Below are 24914 nucleotides of genomic sequence, written 5' to 3' on the forward strand. Positions count from 1 at the left end.
TATTGGATTCTTTATGTCGGCTCCGATCCACTGGAATCAGGATATGTGAATCTGTCCTTAAAAGGGACAACACAACACAATTAAACTAACCTTCCTGGGGAACACATTTGTGGGAATGTCTGTGAAGGTAAAAGTGGGTGATGCTAGTGCTTCCATCTACAAGCATTAGAAATAGGACATTCTGTTGGTTCTGGTTAACACAACCACTCCCATAACCAGCTGGGAGAGGAGGACTAGGATATTGCTTGCCCCCAATTCTTGGGTTTAAGGGATTGTACAGGATTAGGGAATTAGAAAAATATGGCTGATTTCTTCCAAAACCAAAGCTATCCACAGATATTGCCATGCCTCTCAACTGTCCTGGATCCAGCTGGCCAGTCCTGAAATTCAGCTTCTGTCCTGCGGTCCCAGGATGGCTGCTTGTAAAAAAAATCTTCGTCTCCGAATGTAGTGTGTGCATTATTTGACACAAGGAACACAGGAGGATTCAACAAGATTTGTATGAAAATAATAATGAGATTTATTTTCACTCTTCTTAAAAGCTGATTGATTACAGGAATGATATAGAAAAATGTCTTGCAGTCTATTGACCATGTGTGAATATGAATGTCGTGAAAATATCATGCTGGAGGGCAGAGACTCCTTGTCAGGCTTCTATGTATGTCTTGTGATCTCTTTCCAGCATTAACCCCCAACAGAAAGTGTGAGAGCGAGAGAGAGAGAGAGAGAGAGACCCCACCTTGTCTGTCCCTGTGAGCCATATATAGCATAGATATAGGTGTGTTTTACACATGTACAGTATGTGCTTTTGCCTTTGTCATATATGGAAAGATTTAAATATAGGCCTTGAAATACCCATACAGAACTTCCATCCCCCTTGTGTATTAATATAGAGGATGTTAGTCTGTAATGTAAGGAATCCTTTAGGGTACTTTCACACTAGCGTTTTTCTTTTCCGGCATAGAGTTCCGTCACAGGGGCTCTATACCGGAAAAGAAATGATCAGTTTTATCCCCATGCATTCTGATTAGAGAGTAATCCGTTCATGATGCATCAGGATGTCTTCAGTTCAGTAATTTTGACTGATCAGGCAAAAGAGAAAACGGTAGCATGCTACGGTTTTATCTCCGGCGAAAAAAACTGAAGACTTGCCTGAATGCCAGATCCGGCATTTTTTCCCATAGGAATGTATTAGTGCTGGATCCGGCATTCAGAATACCGGAATCCTGGACCGGTACTTCCGGTCTGCGCAACGCGCAGACTGAAAAAAAGGTGAAAAAAATAAATGCCGGATCCGTTTTGCCAGATGACACCGGAAAGACGGATCCGGCATTTCAATGCATTTTTTCGACTGATTAGGCATTTTTAAGACTGATAAGGATCCTGATCAGTCTTACTAATGCCATCAGTTGGCATACATTTTGCCTGATCCGGCAGGCAGTTCCGGCGACGGAACTGTTTGCCGGATCTCTCTGCCGCAAGTGTGAAAGTACCCTTACATGAAATACCGTTTAAATGAATACTGTATCACTGAATATTTAACAATTCCCCCCCCCCCTCCTCCAAGTGGGGGGAAAATGTCAGTGGGTTATATGGGGCAATTACTGAGAGCTTCCATTACAGAAGCGTTCATTAGTACAGGAGGACCGGGGAGCTGCAGGGACTGGGAACTTAAAGTAGGCCTGGAAAAAAAAAAAAGAGTGCCCCCATTTTGTAGGCAGTCCAAGTTGAAAGAAGGCGGGATAACAGAAGTAGGTGGGTCCAGGAATATCCTAGTGCAGAACCAAATATATATATTGGGGACTATCATAGATGGAAGCAGGAGCAGACATATCGCCTGTGCAGCTGGTTCAGCTGCACGGGGGCCCAGCAAGGGAGGGGGCCCATCCCAGTGCCAGCAAAGGCGTTTATTTTTTCATCTTATCATATTTTTCATTCTCTACCTCTGCCAACAGGGTAACCTGGGCACCTTGGTGTGGAGGTTGGGAGGGGGCGGAGTTTTTTTGGGGGCCTGATAAGCACTTACTGCGAATATGCTGCCCGTTTGTGTCTATACTCCATAGCTGAAGGACCTTCGATGACATCATAGTCATGGGATCTTTTCAGCAGTGGAAGTGGAGGTAGGACTTGTGATCAGGTCACCGTCAAGTGACCAGTGCAGAAAGAGGCAGCGCTCAGCAGTGGAGACCTGTGATGCCATGGAATGAATGTAAGGGCCAGAGAAATGCTGGGAGATGTGGTTCTCCCTATTATACCTCCTCCCTGCTTAGTGGGAGGGAAATATATTTAACTGGTACTGTATGCTAGAGGGGCTGAAGGGAGGGGAGGGGTGTCAGTTACATAGGACTGCATGTTATAGAAGACTATAAGAAAGATATGTTTTTTACATGGGACTGTATGTTATAGAAGATTGGGGGGAGATGACTGGTGTTATTTACATGGGACTGGATATTTTAGAAGACTGGAGGGTAAGGAGTGATGTTATTTGTATGGGACTATGTGTTGGAGGGGGGTGAAGGAGGGGATTTAAGTTATTTACATGGGACTGTATGTTATAGAGAACTGTAAGGAAGAGAAGTTATTTACATGGGACTGTAGGGAGAGGACTGGTGTTATTTACATGGGATTGCATGGTATAGAAGACTGAAGGGAGAGGAGTAAAGTTATTTACACAGGACTGCATGGTATAGACGACTGTAAGGAAGATAGGTTATTTACATGGGACTGTATCATATAGAAGACTGGTGGGAGATCACTGGTGTCATTTACAAGTGACTGCATGGTATAGAAGACCGGAGGGAGAGGATGGGCATTATAATTTATGGGGGCACCACAGAGATGATTATAACTCCGGGGGGTATGGCAGGAGGTATTATAATTGCAGGGGGCACTGCCGGGAACCACTGTGGGCAGTGGTGGAGGGCATTACTACTACTGAGGGCTCAATAGAAGTGCCTTATAGATTATAAGAAGTGCCCTATAGGGAGGCCTTATTAGTACTGAGGGCACTGTAGGGAGCCTTATTACCACTCGGGATACTATTTGGGAGTGGCTTCCGCTGGGCAGTGAGCCCGGTGATTTCACTGGAACTAATGGACATGCTTTAGCGCTGCCTTAGCCTGTAAAATGGCTAGGGCAGCGCTAAAGCCACCCATCAGTGCCGGTTTGTGTTGGGCCCAATGTTCATATATGCCTGCATTATTGAGAAAAAAAATGAATATTTGAATATATGCAAATGATCCTCTAGGAGCAGCGGGGGCGTTAACATTACACCTAGAGGCTCTGCTGTCTCTGCAACTGCCGCTCCATGTCTACTTTGACATGGCCTGACAGTGAAAATGTCATCCCACCGGACCATGTTAAAGTGCAGAGGGTGCGGCAGTTACAGAGAGAGAGGAGCCTCTAAGTGTAATGGTAACTCCCCCGCTTGTATATAATAAAACATCATTTTTCTCAGCAATGCAGGCACATAAGAACATGGTACCAACACAGATGCCTTTAGCTGCCAAGCGCACACATAACAGGTCAGTCCTTTAATTGTCCAAGTGTATGAGGGAGTCCTGAGGGGTAGCTAAAGGCCTAGGGAGCATTTTACCATCAGCTATGGACTTCATTGGGGGGAGAAAGCTGACACTAAAGTACCTAGGGCAGCATCAAATCTAAATATGGACCTGGCTCCACAGCAGTAGCAGGATGTAGTGTCACACATTGCTCTGCTGGTCTGTGTATGAGGAGGAGCGGTACGGCCGGGAATCTGCTGTGCTCCTCCTCCTACACAAACCAGCAGAGCAATGTGTGACACTACATCCTGCTACTGATGTGGAGCGCCAGCGGCTGAACTGTGATCATGAGAAACTAGGTGAGTATATTTTGTTAACTTCCAGTGAAGGGGGCACATATCTGACCATTACTACTGTGAGGGGCACATATCTGGACATAACTACTATGCACTGGCACAAAGGGGGAATAATTACTATGTGGGGGCATTAAGGGTACTGGGTGTGTATAGTTATGCTTTGGTCAGAGTTAGAGGCATGACATAGAATGAAAAGAATATATATAGATATTGTAAACATATTCACAAGATGTTTTTTATTTGCACATATATGTTTATATTTGTATGTGTGGTTTGGGGGTGGCCCAGGTACATCCTTTGCACAGGGCTTGCTGCCTGTGTTCGCCCCTGGATGGAAGATATGAGTCACCGAGGTTCCTGGCCTCGGTGAAGTAGGAGCCAGTAGTGCATATGTCCGCAGCAGTTACTGATGGACGCTTTGGTAGTTAGCATAGCTGTGAAAAGCTAATCCGGGACGGTTCTTACTGGGAGTAGCCATAGTACTGGGCGGGTGACTACTCAACACGGTCCTGGCCGGGTTTTGACTGGTTTACAAAAGTCAGCCAGCAGGGTCAGGTGATGTGTGTGATTACATGGCTGACGTTGGAGCTCTGGATAGCTGGCTGTTTTTTTTTTTAGCTGAGTGAAAGCCGGAGAGCCTCTGCCGAGAGACGGAGGACAAAGCAAGATCCCCCTCCACTCCGTGGGGTTTACGGTACTATGCCTTAATCATACCTGTGTGATGTCACCAGATACGGGACTGAATTGTTTTTTCTTTAACCTGTTCCGGACATAGGGTGTACAGGGATGTCCCGGTACTTAAGGACACAGGGCGTACCGGTACATCCTATGTATTTCCGATCACCACCGCTCCCTCCAGGTACCTATCCCCAGGGGTGTGACCCATGCCCTTACCAGTGGAAACCTGTTGCTGGTTAGATATAAGGACAAGAGGGATGTCCTTGTACTGACCACAATTCACGGTAACGGCATCATCCCTGTCCCTGTGCAAAGTACCGCGGCAACGGTCCTCATGCCCGATTGTATAGTCGACTACAATCGGTATATGGGAATAGTTGATCTCTGTGATCAAGTCCTCAAGCCATATAACGCCATGCGCAAAACCCGGGCATGGTACAAAAAAGTTGCAGTCTACTTGGTACAGGTTGCTTGTACAACTCTTTTGTACTATCCCGGAGCCCTGGCAACACAGGGACATTCCTTCAGTTATATGAGGCAGTCCTCAAGGCCCTGATCTTTTCTGACCGGGAAAGAGCAGGCCGGAGTACCTCGGGAATTGGAGGCGCCCAGATCGTCCCTGGCCAATACTTTCCAGGTGTGGTCCCCCATACTGGAAAGAAGGGACGGACCCCAAAAAAGTGCAGAGTGTGTCACAGGAGGGGGATACGGAAGGATGCCACTACTCAGTGTGACACGTGCCCCGATCATCCGGGCCTCTGCATTATTGGTTGCTTCGGGGAGTACCACACTTCCGTGGAGTACTAAATTTATTTTGCCTTTGCCGTTCTGCCACTTTAACCCCTTAAGGACGCAGGGCGTACCGGTACGCCCTATTTCCCGAGTCCTTAGGACTCAGGGCGTACCGGTACGTCCTAACTTTAAATCGTTAGAAACTTTAGAGTCCCTAAAATAAAGATTTTGCACCCCCCCCCCCTGCACCCCTGCATGATTTTTTGCCGGCGGGTGGTGCAGGGGGGGGAGTTGTGGGCGGTGCGGGAGGCAGGCGGTGCGGCAGGCGGGATCGCGATCCCCCGCCCGCCTCCTCTTGAAAATTCGTTGGCGTCTAGTGGGTATACCAGGGTGTCAGCACATTGCTGACACCCTGGTATAAACGGCTGACATCTGTGCAGATGTCAGCCGTTTAACCCTTTCCATACCGCGGTCCGTACGGACCGCTGTATGGAAAAAGTTAACAGTAAGAGGGAGCTCCCTCCCTCTCCCATCGGGAGGCTGCTGTCCCTTTGCAGCCCCCCGATGGAGAGGGAGAGAGCCCCCAGACAGCCCCCAGAGAGCCCTGTCCTTAACCTTCCCCGTCTGCGAAGTTCTGACCAGTACTGAGCAGACGGGGAAGGTTCCCATGGCAACAGGACGCCGTATCAGGCATCCTGCTGTCCATGGTGCTGAACAGATCTAAAAGCAGAGATCTGTTCCGAGAAAGTGTAAGTAAAATACAGTACAGTACCCTATATAGTGTACTGTACTGTATTATACAGACATCAAACCCATTGGATCTTCAAGAACCAAGTGGGTCTGGGTCAAAAAAAAGTGAAAAAAAGTGAAAAAAAAGTAAAAATAAAAAAAAACATTTATCACTGATTAAAAATGAAAAAAATAAAATTCCCTACACATGTTTGGTATCGCCGCGTCCATAACGACCTGATCTATAAAATGGTCATGTTACTTTCCCCACACGGTGAACGCCATAAAAATAAAAAAATAAAAACTATTAGGAAATTGAAATTTTGCCCACCTTATTTCCCAAAAAAGGTAATAAAAGTGATCAAAAAAGTCGCATGTACGCCAAAATAGTACCAATCAAACCGTCATCTCATCCGGCAAAAATCATACCCTACCCAAGATAATCGCCCAAAAACTGAAAAAACTATGGCTCTTAGACTATGGAAACACTAAAACATGATTTTTTTTGTTTCAAAAATGAAATCATTGTGTAAAACTTAAATAAATAAAAAAAAGTATACATATTAGGTATTGCCGCGTCCGTATCGACCGTCTCTATAAAAATATCACATGACCTAACCCCTCAGATGACCACTGTAAAAAAATAAAAATAAAAACGGTGTAAAAAGAGCAATTTTTTGTCATCTTACGTCACAAAAAGTGTAATAGCAAGCGATCAAAAAGTCATATGCACCCCAAAATAGTGCCAATCAAACCGTCATCTCATCCCGCAAAAAATGAGACCCTACTTAAGATAATCGCCCAAAAAGTGAAAAAACTATGGCTCTTAGACTATGGAGACACTAAAACATTTTTTTTGTTTTAAAAATGAAATCCTTGTGTAAAACTTACATAAATAAAAAAAATTGTATACATATTAGGTATCGCCGCATCCGTGACAACCTGCTCTATAAAATTACCACATGATCTAACCTGTCAGATGAATGTTGTAAATAACAAAAAAAAAAACGTGCCAAAAAATCTATTTCTTGTTACCTTGCCGCACAAAAAAGTTTAATATAGAGCAACCAAAAATCATATGTACCCTAAACTAATACCAACAAAACTGCCACCCTATCCCGTAGTTTCTAAAATGGGGTAACTTTTTTGGAGTTTCTACTCTAGGGGTGCATCAGGGGGGCTTCAAATGGGACATGGCGTCAAAAAAACCAGTCCAGCTAAATCTGCCTTCCAAAAACCGTATGGCATTCCTTTACTTCTGCGCCCTTCCGTGTGCCCGTACAGCGGTTTACGACCACATATGGGGTGTTTCTGTAAACTACAGAATCAGGGCCATAAATAATGAGTTTTGTTTGGCTGTTAACCCTTGCTTTGTAACTGGAAAAAATATATTAAAATGGAAAATCTGCCAAAAAAGTTAAATTTTGAAATTGTATCTCTATTTTCCATTAAATCTTGTGCAACACCTAAAGGGTTAACAAAGTTATTAAAATCAGTTTTGAATACCTTGAGGGGTGTATTTTCTTAGATGGGGTCACTTTTATGGAGTTTCTACTCTAGGGGTGCATCAGGGGGGCTTCAAATGGGACATGGTGTCAAAAAAACAGTCCAGCAAAATCTGGCTTCCAAAAACCATACGGCGCACCTTTCCCTCTACGCCCTACTGTGTGCCCGTATAGTAGTTTACGGCCACATATGGGGTGTTTCTGGGCAAAAAAAGTTAATACAGTCTTGTTTGGCTGTTAACCCTTGCTTCGGTGGCACACCGATTTTGTAGTAGTAAGAATTGAGGAACACAGTTTGCAGTGAACCAAAACTTTCTTTACTGGAACAGTTAACTATATACAGTTCTTTAGGTTCAGTTCCATATGACAGAGGCAGTCTTAAGCAGGCTTATACAATGATGGCAGGCAACAATGTTCTTGCAAGATACTCAGAGGGTTAAATACACTCACAGATCAGGCTGCACCTTTTCCTCAGAAATCCTGTGCACTATTCCTCAGAACTCCTTTCTGTCTTAATCCCAAGGCCCGTATGCCCTATTGGTGGCTTTATCCTTGGTAAAGAAACTTCCTCAGGAATATATCTCCTTGCATTGAATAGACTCTTCTGCCCTTCAGCTCTCTTGTTTGGCTGGAAACACTTCTGCTCTGATCTTTACTGTACTTTGTAGGAACTGCAGGTTTCTCAGGAGGTAACTCTTCCCTTGGTAACAACTAGAAGCCTGGGCTGTCTAGCTGCATGTCAGATCCTGCACCTCAGCTCCTCTCTGGCTAAAGGTGTCTTCTTGCTTCTGACTCTACACACAGACCTCTCCCCTGAACAGGACCTGACTATATATATTAGGGGTTCCCTAGCTCCCTCTACAGTCTTGGAGGTGGAACTACACCCTAACAGGCCTGATACACTGATAAACAGGGAAACATTCACATAAAAGCATAGTAATACACATTAAAATGTGAGGTAAAATACAATGCCACTGTTCCACAGGAGGTGGAGAACAACGTGGCCCAATTGAGCCTTGTATAGTGCCCACATTTAGCTAGTGGGACACTACATATCTAGTTCAGTATACAGTTCTAAACACAATACTAACAATATGAACATTATATAACATGTTTTAAATACCTATATTGGCCTCTTGTTTTTTCGATAAAACTCAGCTCTCAGTGGAGTGAATGTCTCTTCAGCTCCTGTCTCTGGTGAATAATGATTCTAGCAGCAGGAGCTAGGGGAATTCCCAGACAGGCTGTCTGTGAGGCTGGCTATGATTGGTGAAAACTCTTTCTGTATGAGAAGCTGGCTGTGATTGGTCTAGACTTCTGCCCAGTAACAACAGATTAACACTATGCTTTCTGTTGTTTCTGCTTGTTTACCTAACATTACAAAATGAATCTTAAAGGCATATTATCTTTTTCTGCCTCTGTGAACACAAAATATAACAGTTATATGACATCCAAAACATGATGTCACAGTAAATAACTCTGCTTTTGTCTTTAACACATAAACATAGGAACTGTATTAAGGCTATTGGTAGGTTTAGCTGTATACACATATAAGCTTTACTAGCAACCTAGGACAAGTCTTAGCTGGTCAGCTACACTCCCACCAATATTACCTATAATTCTATGTTCTTAGTGGTAGGACTTGAACATGAATTTGTGGAATTTTCCATCAGGTTCTCAACTTCCAAATGTCTTTTATCACTATCAAGTAGAACAACTAACATCTGTATAGGACGTTCCAACTTGAGTGGAGTAATGAGACATTTTCCTTTTTTGTCAAGTGTTGAATCTCCTATTTGTAACAACACTCTTTTTACTAGTTTGTCTTCATCCTTTTGAACTTCTATAACTTTGGCCTATTTCCATTGACTTCTAGGTAAATCTTCTTCTTTCACTAACACTATGTCTCCACCTTGGACATTTCTTGTGTTTGCCATTTATTTCTTAGCATAAGTGTCACGGCCACGGTTCTGGCCGTGACTCCTTGGGAGCCGCATACAGTTGCCCGCGGTTTGGGTTGTTGTTTCAACCGCAGCTTGAGGCTTGATGTAGTTTGCCTCAAGTGCGGTTGCCGCGGACAACAGGTATGTGTGCGGTCCCTTTGGAGTTTGTGTGTCTGTATGTATGCACTTATGTATGTCTGTGTGCACTCTGTCTTATGTTTGGTGTGCACTGACATCTTCCCCTCACTGTGGTTGCCCATGGCAACGTTTGGTTGTAGTGTGTACATGTGGTGGCAGTGTCCCGGCCTTCGGGCTGACTCCCAGGACATGGTTGCCACCCATGTCGTTGCTTGCGGCAACAGCCACAGTGTGACTTAGGTGTTGGACACTTTCTCTTGTTGATGTTGATGTCTTCCCTTCCCTGGTGTTGGAAGGGTTAACTTCCTTCCTAGTGTGTGTTTGCACTGGGTGTGTCCGATTGTGGGTGTGGCTGCATGGGCTATAAAGCCTCAGTTAAGACATGCTGTCTGAGGGGTACTCCAGCCTTGTTGTAAGCTGGAGGAACTCTCCTAGTCACATTTCCATCTGCCAGTGAGGGCCACCCTTGTGGTCATAAATTGTGATACACCATGTTATGTGATGTTCAGTTGATATTTTCCTCTTGTATATTGGTGCAGCTATGGATCTGGGTTCCTGTGTGTGGTTGTGTGTTTGCTGGGTTCATTGAATGTTGTGTGGACTTCAGCTTGCCTGCACAGGGATCCAGTCAGCAAGGCTGTGGCAGGTAAGTGGAACTAGTTCACATTACCTGCCATATCCATAGGACTGTTTGTGTTCCCCTTCTTCCCAGTAGCTTGGCCAGTGAGACTCCTCTTCCTTCGTGTCCAGAAGGAACAGGTCGTCTTACCCTGCTCCTAGGTGAGGGCCATCTTGAGGGCTAGCAGGGACTTCTAGGTTCCGGAGCATGAGCCCTCCTACCATCAAGGTTGGCTCATGTAGCTAGGAGTCAGGGTCAGGTTAGGGATGCGTTTAGGAGGTGACCTGCTCCCTAATCCTGTCGTCCTGGTCGAGCAGCGACCATCATCTCTGTACATCGCACGGCTGAGGGTTTTCCCCATCCTCAGCCGTGACAATAAGATTGGCTAAGTACTCTTTCCTCCATCTATTCCAAAACTGTTCTGGTAGATATTGAACTCTTTGTCATCTCCTTTTAGCATATAAATCCTCTTTAGTGAACTTGCCAGGCTGTAGATGGTTGGGATTTAAAGGGTCCAAACTTGTTGGATCGTTAATGTTATTAACTGTAGGTGGACGACTGTTAACAATAGACATTACTTCATAGAATAGGGTCCTAAGTGAAGCATCATCTATTCTTCCGCCTTTCTTTTTCAACACTGAACTTAACACATTTCTCACAGTTCTGATTTGTCTTTCCCAAACTCCTCCTGTATGGCTTGCATGTGGAGATTTCATATGAAAATCACACTGTTTCTCTAACAAATACTCAGTTACTTTTTCTTTATCGATCTCTTTTAGAGCTTTCTTTAATTTATTCTTTGCTCCGACAAAATTAGATCCTTAGTCAGATCTAAGCTCTCTGACGGTACCTCTAATAGCTATGAAACATCGGCATTGATGAATGTGTCAGTTGACATATCCTCTAACATTTCACGGTGAATTGCTCTGGAGCTCAGACATGTAAACATTAGTCCATATCTCTTGTACTCCTTGCGGTTCTGTTTGCTGATGAATGGGCCAAAACAATCCATTCCGCTATATAGAAATGGTGGTGAAAGGTTTGCACAATCTGCCATTCTTTGCTCTTCTGTAGGTCTACGTGCCTTTCTGCAGACTACACATTTACTTATATATTTTGCTATAACTTTGCTTCCTTTCACAATCCAGTAACCACCTTCTCTCAAACAGCTTTGGGTAAAGCTTCTTCCTTGATGCAAGGATATGTTGTGGTAGTGATCAATAATCAATCTTGTGAAGGTAGAGTTTTTGGGTAGAATTGCTGGATGCTTCACTCTGCTAGGTAACGATGCATTTTCCAGTCTCCCTTCCACCTTCTGTATACCATCCTGCAGAACAAGATTAAGCTTGTACAATGGGTGGTTGTTTGGAAGCCTTTTAGGTTCTTGTCTAAGTCTCTTTAACTCTTCAGTGTGGAATCTCTGTTGAATGAGTCTTATGACTGTTTCTACAGCTTTCATTCTTTCTTCTACATTCAACAATTCCTTCTTTCTGATTCCCTTTGCCAAACGTTGAATTCGAGCTACTACGTTTATGACTGTATTCCATTTTGAACATCTGGCTAGTCTTTCAAGTATGTCATCTTGACACATGTTTGTACAACTTATACTTGTGGATCACCCATAGACAATTCTGTGTAACCTTTACTGGGTGTGATTTCCTTTTCCCAAAGTAACTCTGGGCCTGTGAACCAATTTGAATTTTTCAATTCTGTTACATTCAGGCCTCTTGAAACATAATCTGCTGGGTTATGCTTTGTGTCAATGTGATGCCAATGTTCCGGATTTGTTATTTCCCGAATTTTCTCAACTCTGTTGGCGACAAAGATATGGAATCTTCGAGCTTCATTGTTTATGTATCCTAGGACAACTTGTGAGTCTGTCCAAAAATATTCTTCATCTATTTTCAATTCCAATTCTTCTCTCAGAAGCTTGCTTACTGATGCTGAAACAGCTGCTGTCAGTTCAAGTCATGGTATTGTCTGAATACTGGTAGGTGCAACTCTGGCCTTCCCCATAACCAGGGCACAGTGTATCTTTTCTTCTCCTATTACTCTGATGTAGGAGCACTGACCATAACCATAACTACTGGCATCTGAAAAGTGATGAAGTTCTGTTTTCTTGTACTTTCTGAAATCATGAGGTACAAAACATCTGGGTATTCAAACTTTTCTCAAGTTTTGCAAGTCTCTTATCCATCTCTCCCACCTTGGCCTCAAATTTTCAGGTATGGGCTCATCCCATCCCAACTTCTGTCTGCATAATTCTTGAGGTATTTCTTTTGCTCTGAGGATTACTGGGGTCAAGAATTCCAATGGATCAAATATAGAAGCCACTGCGGAAAGAATGGTTTGTGTAGTTGCAACTTTCTCTTCAATAGATAATTCAAAGAAGAACTTGTCGTTCTCTACATTCCATCCCAATCCAAGTACGTTCTGAACTGCAAGATGATCATAATTGAGATCTACATTCTTCATTGTTGCTTGACGTTCAGAGTCACTGATAGATTCCAGTACTAGAGTTGAGCGGACACCTGGATGTTCGGGTTCGGACGAACTTCTCAAAAAAGTTCCAGTTCGGGACCCGAGCTTGACCCGAACTTGACCCCAAACCCGAGCCCCATTGAAGTCAATGGGGACCCAAACTTTTGCTCACTAAAATGGCTCTAAAAATGTAATGGAAAGGGCTAGAGGGCTGAAAATGCCAGCAAAATGTGGTCAAGAGCATGGCAAGTGCTCTGCAAACAAATGTGGATAGGGAAATGACTTAAAATAACATAAAATACGTAAAAATTAAAAATAATAATCTTGATCTAGGAAGACGAGGTCCATATGGAGTAGGAGGTTGAGGAGGCAGTGGATGTGGCGGTGTAGGTGGAAGCGGCGGTGGAGGAGGAGGAGGAGGTAGACTACACTGGTTTTTGGTTTTAATTTATTATATATATTTTTTAAATTAGGGTACACCACAAAACATTGGGAATTTTTAACCTGTGATAACCCCCTCCAGCCATGCTAAACAAACATTCAGACAATACACTGGCTGCAGGGCAGGCCAGCACCCCCAAGGCGTAAAGGGCAAGCTCAGGCCATGTGTCCAATTTGGAGACCCAGAAGTAGAAGGGGGCAGACCCATCAGTCAGTACGTGTAGGCGTGTGCAAACATACTGCTCCCATCATGTTGCAGGTCCTCATGATGTCCACGATCCAATTGGATATCTGCTCTATCAACTTTTGATGTTCTTTTCTGTGCCTACCATGTTGATCACAGTTAGCGGCGAATCAGGGTTCCACGCTGGAGAGGGAGCGTAAGAAAGGGATACCACATCCAAGGAAAGAGCCGTTTACTGTGCTCTTTTATTATATTCATTTGCGTTCACCATGGAAAGCAACATAGAACTTCCGGTGCGTCCCCACAGTGGAACGCAAACAAACCGGTTTGTTTGCGTTCCACTGTGGGGACGCACCGGAAGTTCTATGTTGCGTATAATAAAAGAGCACAGTAAACGGCACCCCACAAAATAAGGGACACCATGCTACAGTCTCATGTATATATTTTGTGTGTTGTTCCTTTCTGATTATAATAACTCTGACCTGATGCATATTTCTTGACTGCATCATCTCTGAGTGTCACTTCCGGTGCGTTCCACCCTGGAACGCATACTGACACCGGAAGTGACATCATTGTAAGTGTATCTTTGGCTTTTTTTTCTGTTATTTAAAGATGATCACTGTATATGTTGATTGTATCTGCTCCTGATGAAGGGGACCAATACAGAGGCCCTGAAACGCGTTGAGCCGTCCACTCCCCCCACCCTAGCTTTGGAATAAAGAGAAAGAAAAAGGATAAGACTCCTGAGTGTGTTTTGATCCGAATCTGACATCTCTACGGGCGACCCAGGCGCAGGAGGTGTGGTGTGGGTGTCTTGAGATTTATCCCACGTTACCCTCCTGGGTGAAGTGAGTCATCTTTAACCACCTCCGGACCGCCTAACGCAGATTCGCGTTCCGGAGGTGGCAGCCCTGCGCTCAGCGACGCATATACGCTTCATCTCGCGTGAGCCGAGATTTCCTGTGAACGCGCGCACACAGGCACGCTCGCTCACAGGAACGGAAGGTAAGCGAGTGGATCTCCAGCCTGCCAGCGGCGATCGTTCGCTGGCAGGCTGGAGATGTGATTTTTTTAACCCCTAACAGGTATATTAGACGCTGTTTTGATAACAGCGTCTAATATACCTGCTACCTGGTCCTCTGGTGGTCCCTTTTGTTTGGATCGACCACCAGAGGACACAGGTAGCTCAGTAATATGTAGCACCAATCACCACTACACTACACCCCCCCCTGTCACTTATTAACCCCTTATTCACCCTTGATCACCCCTGATCACCCCATATAGACTTCCTGATCACCCCCCTGTCATTGATCACCCCCCTGTCATTGATCACCCCCCTGTAAGGCTCCATTCAGATGTCTGTATGATTTTTACGGATCCACTGATACATGGATCGGATCCGCAAAACGCGTACGGACGTCTGAATGGAGCCTTACAGGGGGGTGATCAATGACGGGGGTGATCACCCCATATAGACTCCCTGATCACCCCCCTGTCATTGATCACCCCCCTGTAAGGCTGCATTCAGATGTCCGTATTTTTTTTACGGATCCACTGATACATGGATCGGATCCGCAAAACACATACAGGCGTCTGAATGGAGCCTTACAGGGGGGTGATCACCCCATATAGACTCCCTGATCACCCCCCTGTCATTGATCGTCCCCTTGTAAGGCTCCATTCAGACGTCCGTATGATTTTTACGGATCCACTGATACATGGATCGGATCCGCAAAACACATACGGACATCTGAATGGAGCCTTATAGGGGGGTGATCAATGACAGGGGGGTGATCACCTCATATAGACTCCCTGATCACCCCCCTGTCATTGATCACCCCCCTGTAAGGCTGCATTCAGATGTCCGTATGATTTTTACGCATCCACTGATACATGGATCGGATCCGCAAAACACATACGGACGTCTGAATGGAGCCTTATAGGGGGGTGATCAATGACAGGGGGGTGATCACCTCATATAGACTCCCTGATCACCCCCCTGTCATTGATCACCCCCCTGTCATTGATCACCCCCCTGTAAGGCTGCATTCAGATGTCCGTATGTTTTTTACGGATCCACGGATACATGGATCGGATCTGCAAAACACATACGGACATCTGAATGGAGCCTTATAGGGGGGTGATCAATGACAGGGGGGTGATCACCCCATATAGACTCCCTGATCACCCCCCTGTCATTGATCACCCCCCTGTCATTGATCACCCCCCTGTAAGGCTGCATTCAGATGTCCGTATGTTTTTTACGGATCCACGGATACATGGATCGGATCCGCAAAACACATACGGACATCTGAATAGAGCCTTATAGGGGGGTGATCAATGACAGAGGGGTGATCACCCCATATAGACTCCCTGATCACCCCCCTGTCATTGATCACCCCCCTGTCATTGATCACCCCCCTGTAAGGCTCCATTCAGACATTTTTTTGGCCCAAGTTAGCGGAAATTTATTTATTTTTCTTACAAAGTCTCATATTCCACTAACTTGTGTCAAAAAATAAAATCTCACATGAACTCACCATACCCCTCACGGAATCCAAATGCGTAAAAATTTTTAGACATTTATATTCCAGACTTCTTCTCACGCTTTAGGGCCCCTAGAATACCAGGGCAGTATAAATACCCCACATGTGACCCCATTTCGGAAAGAAGACACCCCAAGGTATTCGCTGCGGGGCATATTGAGTCCATGAAAGATTGAAATTTTTGTCCCAAGTTAGCGGAAAGGGAGACTTTGTGAGAAAAAAAAAAAATAATCAAATTCCGCTAACTTGTGCCAAAAAAATAAACATTCTATGAACTCGCCATGCCCCTCATTGAATACCTTGGGGTGTCTTATTTCCAAAATGGGGTCACATGTGGGGTATTTATACTGCCCTGGCTTTTTAGGGGCCCTAAAGCGTGAGAAGAAGTCTGGGATCCAAATGTCTAAAAATGCCCTCATAAAAGGAATGTGGGCCCCTTTGCGCATCTAGGCTGCAAAAAAGTGTCACACATCTGGTATCTCCGTACTCAGGAGAAGTTGGGCAATGTGTTTTGGGGTGTCATTTTACATATACCCATGCTGGGTGAGATAAATATCTTGGTCAAATGCAACAAAAGTTGTCTTTTGCCGAGATATTTCTCTCACCCAGCATGAGTATATGTAAAAAGACACCACAAAACACATTGCACAACTTCTCCTGAATACGGCGATACCACATGTGTGACACTTTTTTGCAGCCTAGGTGGGCTAAGGGGCCCACATTCCAAAAAGCACATTTCGGATTTCACAGGTCATTTACCTACTTACCACACATTAGGGCCCCTAGAATGCCAGGGCAGTATAACTACCCCACAAGTGACCCCATTTTGGAAAGAAGACACCTCAAGGTATTCCGTGAGGGGCATGGCGAGTTCCTAGAATTTTTTATTTTTTGTCACAAGTTAGCGGAAAATGATGATTTTTTTTTATATATTTTTTTTCTTACAAAGTCTTATATTCCACTAACTTGTGACAAAAAATAAAAACTTCCATGAACTCACTATGCCCATCAGCGAATACCTTGGGGTGTCTTCTTTCCAAAATAGGGTCACTTGTGGGGTAAATATACTGCCCTGGGATTCTAGGGGCCCTAATGTGTGGTAAGTAGTTTGAAATCAAAATCTGGGGCCCACATTGCAAAGAGCACCTTTCGGATTTCACCGGCCATTTTTTACAGATTTTGATTTCAAACTACTTACCACATATTAGGGCCCCTAGAATGCCAGGGCAGTATAACTACCCCACAAGTGACCCCATTTTGGAAAGAAGACACCCCAAGGTATTCGCTGATGGGCATAGTGAGTTCATAAAAGTTTTTATTTTTTGTCACAAGTTAGTGGAATATGAGACTTTGTAAGAAAAAATAAAATAAAAAAAATCATCATTTTCCGCTAACTTGTGACAAAAAATATAAAGTTCTATGAACTCACTATGCCCATCAGCGAATACCTTAGGGTGTCTACTTTCCGAAATGGGGTCATTTGTGGGGTGTTTGTACTGTCTGGCCATTGTAGAACCTCAGGAAACATGACAGGTGCTCAGAAAGTCAGAGCTGCTTCAAAAAGCGGAAATTCACATTTTTGTACCATAGTTTGTAAACGCTATAACTTTTACCCAAACCATTTTTTTTTTACCCAAACATTTTTTTTTATCAAAGACATGTAGAACAATAAATTTAGAAAAAAAATTATATATGGATGTCGTTTTTTTTGCAAAATTTTACAACTGAAAGTGAAAAATGTCATTTTTTTGCAAAAAAATCGTTAAATTTCGATTAATAACAAATAAAGTAAAAATGTCAGCAGCAATGAAATACCACCAAATGAAAGCTCTATTAGTGAGAAGAAAAGGAGGTAAAATTCATTTGGGTGGTAAGTTGCATGACCGAGCAATAAACGGTGAAAGTAGTGTAGGTCAGAAGTGTAAAAAGTGGCCTGTTCATTAAGGGTGTTGAAGCTAAGGGGTTAATATATATAATTTTTTATATATTTTTTTTTATACTTTTATGTGGTCATATGTGATTTTATATGATACAATCTTTATATGATATCATTTATTTTAACACGTGATTCTATATACTCTTTGGACACACACTTATTTAAAGTGTGTCAACACCAAGGGTCCGTAAAGAGATCCACTCTTATCCCTTATCTGTATCTAAGGGTCTTTGGCGCCATCCACCTGGTCTTTTTTAGCGTTCTCACGCACAACCACTTCTCTTCCAAACCACCTACCCTGTGTCCATCAGCGTTAGGTGGTGACCAGTGGCAGCCGGCCCACCTATATCTATTAGACCTCTATTCCTATCTCTGCCCTCCTTTGGCGCCCTGCAAAAGTTTTTCTCTGACCCTCAAATAGAAGGTCTGGTGATTAACCCTCTTTTTTCTTCTTCCGCTCTGACCTATGCAGAGCAAGGGTTTGTATACAGCAAAATTGGTAAAATGTCACCTGACAAAGTAACAGATGATTTTTTGAAATTTATGTCTGTCACCTATGCAGAGCAGGGGTTTAATCATGGCAAAAATGGTCAAATGTCACCCAAGAATGTAACAGACAAATGAGTGAAATGAAATTACCTGTCTATTAGGTATAGCAGGGGTATATCACAGCCAAAAATTAGTGAATTTCACCCGAATATGTAACAGACAAATTAGTGAAATGTTTTTAGCTGTCTACTAGGTACAGCAGGGATATATCACACCCAAACATTTGTGAATTTCACCCGAATATGTAACAGACAAATTAGTGAAATGTTTTTAGCTGTCTACTAGGTACAGCAGGGGTATATCACATCCAAAAATTGGTGAATTTCACCCAAAAATGTAACAGACAAATTAGTGAAATGTTTTTACCTGTTTACTAGGTAAAGCAGGGGTGTATCACACCCAAAAATTGGTGAATTTCACCCGAATATGTAACAGACAAATTAGTGAAATGACATTAAAAAAAATAATCTTGATTTATGAGGTGGAGGTCCATATGGAGTAGGAGTTTGAGGAGGCGGTGGACGTAGCGGTGTAGTTGGAAGCGGCGGTGGAGAAGGACGAGGTAGCCAACACTGTTTTTTGGTTTAAATTTTATTTATTTTTTTAATTAGGGTACACTCCAAAAGAGTGTGAAATATACAAAATACAACAATAAGCAATTGCGCTGTCGTATAACAATGGCTGGGTAAGGCCGGTATACATGTCTATTCTGCACAAGATACGGACAAGTCCTGTGGGATCCATGCCTGGTTCATTTTAATGAACGTGAGCTTGTCCACATTGGCTGTGGACAGGCGGCTGCTCTTGTCTGTAATAATGCCCCCTGCCAAGCTAAACGCACATTTAGACAATACACTGGCTGCAGGACAGGCCAGCACCTCCAAGGCGTAAAGGGAAAGCTCAGACCATGTGCCCAATTTGGAGACCCAGAACTTGAAGGGGGCAGACCCGTCATTCAGTACGTGTAGGCGTTTGCACACATACTGCTCCACCATGTTGGTGAAATGCTGCCTCCTTCTAAGACTTTCCATATCAGTGCTGGGTGTTGTGGCGTACTGACAAAGCTTTTCCACATTTCGGCCATGCTAACCCTGCCTTCTGAGGTGCTGGCGCTGCCCCAGCTGCATTGGCGACCTCTTCCTCCTCCTCTGCATTTGATTTGTGCTTCCACTGTGCCCCCGCTATCAGGTGGGAATGCCACCAGCAGCGCATCTACCAGCGTGCGCTTGTACTCGCGCATCTTCCGATTACTCTCCAGTGAGGGAATTAAGGACGGTATGTTGTCCTTGTAATGTGGATCCAGCAGCGTGGCCACCCAGTAATCAGCACAAGTTAGAATGTGAGCAACTCGGCGGTCGTTGCGGAGAAACTGCAGCATCTAATCGCTCATGTGTGCCAGGCTGCCCAGAGGCAACGTAAAGCTGTCCTCTGGGAGGTGAATCATCTGTGTCCTCTGTATCCCCCCAGCCCAGCACCAGTGATGGCCATGAGCTGGTTTGGGTGCCACCCTGCTGTGAACACAGTTCCGCCTCCTCCATCTCCTCCTCCTCATCATCCAACTCATCATCCTCCACAACTGTGCCCTGCTTGGACAATTGTGTACCTGGTGTTTGTGGGTGCAGGAACCCACCTTCGGAGCCACTTGTGAATGACTGGCCGGAAACCCTATGAAATTATCCCTCTTCCTCCTTCTCCTCCTGTGCCACATCCTCTTCCATCATCGCCAAAAGCGTTTTTTCAAGGAGGCATAGAAGTGGGATAGTAACGCTGAGAACGGCGTTATCGGCACTGGCCATGTTGGTGGAGTACTCGAAACAGCGCAACAAGGAACACAGGTCTCGAATGGAGGCCCAGTCATTGGTGGTGAAGTGGTGCTGTTCCGTAGAGAGACTCACCCGTGCATGCTGCAGCTGAACCTCCACTGTCGCCTGCTGCTGCTTGCACAGTTTGGCCAGCATGTGCAAGGTGGAGTCCCCCAAACAGATAAGTTTTAAAACTGCCTGCTGTCGTTTACCCCTGGCTGTGTTGAAGTTGGTAGTGAAGGTGTTACGCTGACCGGATGAGGAGCCGGTAGAGGATGAGGAAGCGGAGTAGGAGGAGGAAGCAACAGGAGACAAACTGAAGTGCCCTGCAATCCTTGGTGGTGGAAGGACATGCGCCAAACTACTATCCGCCTCAGGCCCAGCCGCCACTGCATTTACCCAGTGTGCTGTTAGGGAGATATAACGTCCCTGACCGTGCTTACTGGTCCACGTATCCGTAGTTAGGCGGACCTTGCCACAGATGGCATTGCACAGTGCACACCTGATTTTGTCCCCCACTTGGTTGTGCAGGGAAGGGATGGCAAGCCTGGAAAAGTAGTGGCGGCTGGGCACGACGTACTGTGGGACAGCCACCGCCATAAGGCTTTTAAAACTCTCCGTCTCTACCAGACAGAATGACAGCATTTGACAGCATTTCAAAGGCCAGTAATTTTGAAATACTGGCATTCAGGGCCAGGGATCGTGGATGGGTAGGGGGGTACTTCCTCTTCCACTCCAGCGTTTGGGAGATGGAGAGCTGAACGCTTCCGTGGGACATTGTGGAGATGCTTGGTGACCCAGGTGGTGGTGTTGCTGGCAGATCCTCTGTTTGCGGGGTGGCAGGTGGGACTGTCACTCCAGAGGTGGATGAAGAGGCAGAGACTGCAGCAGAAGAGGAAGCAGGAGGAGCCAGAGACCTTTCTTGGTTTTTGAGGTGTCTACTCCACTGCAGCTCATGCTTTGCACTTAGATGCCTGGTCATGCACGTTGTGCTCAGGTTGAGAACGTTTATGCCTCGCTTCAGGCTCTGATTGTACAGCGTGCAAACCACTCGTGTCTTGTCGTCAGCACATTGTCTGAAGAACTGCCATGCTGTGGTGGGCAGTAGCAGGCATACTGTCTAGGGGACAGCTACTCCGCTTTTGCACCCTGCTCCCTGTTTTGCTGTGCTGGTGGCTCTGTGCGACCACTGCCTCTTCCTCCGAAAAACATAGTTCACTCGCATGACCTTGATTCCATGTGGGGTCGAGGACCTCATCGTCCTCCACATCTTCCATCCACTCTTTACCCCTGCCCTTATTGTCGGTCTGCAGACTTTCGAAAGCCACAGCAGTTGGCACCTGTGTTTCGTCATCATCCGAGATGTGCTGCGGTGGTCCTCCCATGTACTCATCTTGAAACATAAGTGGTTGGGCATCGGTGCACTCAATCTCTTCCACTTCTGGGGCAGGGTTAGGTGGATGGCCCTGGGAAACCCTGCTAGCAGAGTCATCAAAAAGCAGAAGAGACTGCTGCATGACTTGGGTCTCAGACTGCTTGGCTGATTTGCAAGGGGGTGAGGTGAAAGACTGATGGACATCGGCTGCAGGTGCCAACTCTGATCTTTCAGCAGGAGACTGGGTGGGAGACAATGTAAAGGAACTGGAGGCACTGTCAGTAACCCAATCTACTATCGCCTGTACTTGTTCTGGCCTCACCATTCGTAAAGCCGCATTACGCCCGACCAAATAACGCTGCAGGTTCTGTTGCCTACTCGCACCTGAGGAAGGTGTTTCACTTGTGCGTGTAGCTGGCACAGATCGACCACGTCCTCTCCCTGCAAGAGGAGCTCCACCAGCAGCACCAGGACTGGGGCCACATCTCTTATTTGACGCTCTCCTTACATTTCAAAAATTTAGGATCTTGCCCAAAATGGGTGTTTTGTTAATAAAAGAATAGAACAAAAGTATTTAATGCGTGTATTTCACACTGACAGATGCAGCAATAATAAGTACTTTGCCCAAAATGGATGTTTTTTTAAAATAACAGAATAGAACAGCAGTATCTAACGCGTGTATCTCACACTGACAGATGCAGACAAGGCCGCAAATTAAGTATTTTGCCTAAAATGGGTGTTTTTTAATAACAGAATAGAACACCAGTATCTAACACGTGTATCTCACACTGACAGATACAGCAAAAGCAGCAAATTAAGTATTTTGCCCAAAATGGTTGTTTTTTTAATAACAGAATAGAACACCAGTATCTAACGCGTATATCTCACACTGACAGATGAAGCATAGGCCACTGATTGTCACGGTTATTTTAGTGTTTGAACGTGACGCAGTTGCCGTGCAGACTCGTTGCTTGTGGCAACGTGTAGTTTGTTGTTTGCACGTGCACTTTCCTTTTATATGGTGTTTTCCCTGTTTTAGTTGGCACGGGGTTTATTACTAGTGGTGTGGTGGGTGTGACCTCAGGCCTCCTTATATATTGGTGTGTTGGAGCCTGAGGTCATAGTTTGTTGGTTGTCAGTCTGTGTAGGAGCTTTGCTCCCTGGCTGAATGTGGTGTCTGTGTGAGTCACCCTTATTTATTATATTGTTTACCTTGCCCTGGCTGTGTGTCCCCTCCGGTGTGTTTCTGTTATTCCTCCCCCACCTGGTGTATGTTGTTTTGGTGTGGTCTTTGTTTGGGGGTTTATAAGTTGGTGTGCCTGCTCCGAAAGGGGTTTAAGCAATAGCAAGACTGTGGGCTTCCCAGCCTGGAGCCGTCCTTCCATCTCGGCTACGGCAGCTAAGTGTGGATAGCATTTGTTTTTTTGCTGTGTTACTTACCTGCCGTACTGCTTATCCCATAGTCTTGCATCCTGCCAGCTACTGGGCCTTTGGGGACACCATTCATCCGTGGTGAAGGATGAATGGGTGGTGTCTGCCCTGTCATCAGGCCTAGGGCATAGCAGGGATACCTAGGGTTCTAGGTTGGTGAACATGAGCCACCTTACCTTCAGAGGCGGCTCATGCACTAGGAGTCTAGGGAGATTTCAGGGTTGCATTAGGGGGTGACCTGCTCCCTGTTCTTTACTCTCTGGCGTTGTAGCCACTGTCATTGCACAGTGGGGGGTTTTCCCCACTCCCCGCCGTGACATTATAATAAATAATGGCTCTGCAGTCGCGGCACCTTCGGAAGAGGGTGCAGCATGTGGCGCCATCTGTTTTTGGTGTGCATGCGCGTTCTCCGGAGGGAGAGCGTTATGGGGGTTCACCGTTTACGGCGTGGTGAGTGGCTTTTCCCCCGCCATTCGGTTATACCGTTGTCTGTGTTGGTGCCTTCTTCGTCCCTCTCTATGTTCCTATCTCTGGTCATCTGCTAGCAGCATTCCTTTGGTGTTCCGGCTGTGTGCTGGTTGGGGAGTGGCTGCTGGCAGCGACCTAGAGTGGGAGCATTTTTTGAGTCGGACGCGGTGTCCAGTATGTTCTTCTAACTGCTTAGGTGGCTGGCTGCCAGGGACCTATGTGATGGTCCTTGCGTGCTGGCGGAAGTCTTGCAGGGACATGCTGACACTGACCTTGAATTCCCCACCCCCCCCCCCTCACATTGTTTGTTGTGCCCCACCAACTTCCCCTTTTCGGTTGGGGGGGGTCTTTGAGGGGTGGGAGTGTCATGGTCATTTTAGTGTTTGACAGTGACGCGGTTGCTGTGCAGACTCGTTGCTTGTGGCAACGTGTAGTTTGTTGCTTGCACGTGCACTTTCCTTTTATATGGTGTTTTCCCTGTTTTGGTTGGCACAGGGTTTATTACTAGTGGTATGGTGGGTGTGACTTCAGGCCTCTTTATATATTGGTGTGTTGGAGCCTGAGGTCATAGTTTGTTGGTTGTCAGTCTGTGTAGGAGCTTTGCTCCCTGGCTGAATGTGGTGTCTGTGTGAGTCACCCTTATTTATATTGTTTACCTTGCCCTGGCTGTGTGTCTCCTCCGGTGTGTTTCTGTTATTCCTCCCCCACCTGGTGTATGTTGTTTTGGTGTGGTCTTTTTTTGGAGGTTTATAAGTTGGTGTGCCTGCTCCGAAAGGGGCTTGCTTTCCCGGAGGGGTTTAAGCAATAGCAAGACTGTGGGCTTCCCAGCCTGGAGCCGTCCTTCCATCTCGGCTGCGGCAGGTAAATGTGGATAGCATTTGTTTTGTTGCTGTGTTACTTACCTGCGTACTGCTTATCCCATAGTCTTGCATCCTGCCAGCTACTAGGCCTCTGGGGACACCATTCATCCGTGGTGAAGGATGAATGGGTGGTGTCTGCCCTGTCATCAGGCCTAGGGCATAGCAGGGATACCTAGGGTTCTAGGTTGGTGAGCATGAGCCCCCTTACCTTCAGAGGCAGCTCATGCACTAGGAGTCTAGGGAGATTTCAGGGTTGCATTAGGAGGTGACCTGCTCCCTGTTCCCTGCTATCTGCCGTTGCAGCCACTGTCATTGCACGGTGGGGGGTTTTCTCCACTCCCCGCCGTGACACTGATGTAGGGTATTGCCAAAAATGGGTGTTTTTTTTAAACCCAGAATATTATTGCAGTATTTCAAGCTTGTATCTCACACTGACAGATGCAGCATAGGCTGCAAAATTAAGTATTTTTCCCAAAATGGGTGTTTTTTAAATAACAGAATAGAACACCAGTATCTAACGCGTGTATCTCACACTGACAGATGAAGCATAGGCCACTGATGTAGGGTATTGCCAAAAATGGGTGGTTTATTAAACCCAGAATAATATTGCAGTAATTAAAGCTTGTATGTCACACTAACAA

General features: G+C 45.4%; 1 protein-coding gene across 2 annotated transcripts in view; it reads left to right on the forward strand.

The window, feature by feature from the left end:
* Nucleotides 1-24914, forward strand: part of LOC121003065 (NXPE family member 1-like) — a 1048328-nt gene that overhangs the window by 831781 nt on the left and 191633 nt on the right. The window lies entirely within an intron of this gene.

This window comes from Bufo bufo, chromosome 6 (genome assembly GCF_905171765.1).
Source record: "Bufo bufo chromosome 6, aBufBuf1.1, whole genome shotgun sequence".
NCBI lineage: Eukaryota > Metazoa > Chordata > Amphibia > Anura > Bufonidae > Bufo > Bufo bufo.